This window comes from Cavia porcellus, unplaced genomic scaffold, assembly GCF_034190915.1.
Source record: "Cavia porcellus strain 051 isolate PalLab524CR breed Dunkin Hartley unplaced genomic scaffold, mCavPor4.1 scaffold_27, whole genome shotgun sequence".
NCBI classification, from domain to species: Eukaryota; Metazoa; Chordata; class Mammalia; order Rodentia; family Caviidae; genus Cavia; species Cavia porcellus.
This window is the reverse complement of record NW_026947510.1, coordinates 24,180,344-24,182,503: the sequence shown is the minus strand read 5'-3', so window position 1 is coordinate 24,182,503 and position 2,160 is coordinate 24,180,344.

The following is a 2,160-nucleotide window of genomic DNA, read 5'->3' as shown; positions in this document are numbered from 1 at the left end:
AAAAGTGTGTGTGTGGCTTCTATATGTACATGTACTTACTTTTTTAAATTATGCATGCTTTGACTAAGAAGTAATTTTAATTAATTGTTCTACACTTTTAAATAATGTAATATTAGCATCAATTTAGGTTAAATAAAATGGTATTTTGTACCATGATTACTATACATATCCATCAAATATTGACTGATAGCAGTAATTTTCCAGTTATAAACCACTTACCTCCAATCCCTAATAAAATGTCTGTTACATGGTCAATAATCAGAAAGCAGTTTGACGAGAAAATGTATATAGCACTTGCACATATTTGAACTGTTCTCGCAGTGAATTAAAGTTGCATTAGAATCTCCATAGAGTAAAGCACAAGAATCTAGGACTAGAATAATCCAGCCTGACTTTCCTGTCCGATCAGCCATACACTTGAGGTCCTTGTCATGAGTCACAGGGTACAGTGTGGGCATCGCGGTTGGAAAGAATACTTCACCAAGATTGTCTGTGAGGTCAGTTTTCCAATAAGTCTGAAATAGCATAATTAATCCCATATCTTCATTTGTTTTGGCCCCACACTGACTGCCAAAATACTGGTCTTGGGGATTTAGTGCTGACTGGCCAGGAAGAATCTCCTCCTTTCGGCCAAGTATGTTTCTCTGCAGGGCAGCTTCAGACTGTGTGGACAATAGCTAGGAACAGATGATTTTAAATTGGTGATCTAGCCCGTCTGGGATGCACCGTGACTTTGAGAACTGTGAGGAAAGGATTAAGTCAACATCTTGATGGTGGTCAGAACATACTTTAATGGGCAAAAGGAATTTTTTTGCAAAATTTGTTTTGCAAAATCAACAGCATTTTCTACAGCAACTACTCAATTCATTGGCACTTTTGATGAACAGTTATGTGTTTATTAGTCTACTTCCGACATACTGAGTATCAAAAAGAAATTTTTTTGCCAAGGGATAGTCTCTGGCTTCTCAGATTTCACATAAGTTCAGGCTCTGCAAACTATGGCCCTCAGAAAAGACTCATCCTGTTGACTTTTTTGTTATAACCCAAGAATGATTATTACATTTTTTTTTAATCTTTTTCCTTTTTTATCGGTACCGGGGATCGAACTCACGACTGCCTGCTTTCAAGGCAGGCGCTTTTGCCGCTGAGCTAAATCCCCAGCCCCGATTTTTACATTTTAAATGGTTGAAATAAAAAAAAGATAGTATGTCATGACATATAGGATGAAATTTAAATTTCTGTATTCATGAATACATTAACGAAATACAGCGATGGCTGGTTGTCATACTATTCATGCGCTTCTGCTATAATGACATGGTTGAACAGTTGCAGGAGACTGTGTGGTCATCAAATTAAAAAATATTTGCTGTCTTGCATTTTACAGAATTTTTGTGACCTCTCTGATAGGGTTGAAGACATATAAATGATTATAGTTCAATTTCATATTTCTGCATATTTGTAGCAACAAAAAAAAACAGTAAATCTTCTGAGAATCTACTTCAGCCTTACAGAACTAGAAGATTATGGCATATTCATGTATTTTCAGAAATGTCTGGGTTTTTTTCTATTTTACTCTGATTGTTTTCATTTACTCATCATTGGTCAAGACCATCATTCAAATCATATGACTGACCATAGATTTAATTCTGTTATATGTTATGTTTGTGTGTGTGCAGGCATGCACATGTTGTGTGGGAGTGTGCATGTGTATGTGTGTGTATTGGAGATTTGTGCTGTACCCTTAAACTCTTTAAATTTTTACTTTGAGACAAGTTTTAACTAAATTGCCAAGGCTGTCCTTGAACTTATGATTCTCCTGCCTCAGTTTTCTGAATAGCTTGGATTACAGGTGTGTGCCAGGGTCAATTGTTAAATGACCTTTAACACCTGATAACACTCATTTCTTATGTGGTTTGGGGATTGACCAGCAAATCAGTGATCAAAACATGTTAAAACTGAATGACCTTGTGAATATACACTGCTACTCTGCACTATTGATTATGACAAGATAGATATTAATGACAAAAGCATGCAGAGTTCATTGAAAAAAATGTAGTTACTGATTATCAGATGAAACGAATTCTGATACTGATTTCTAGGCAATATAACAGAGCAGAAAACCTTTGCAGCACAGTGAGAGACAAGGCACGAGTGTGACCC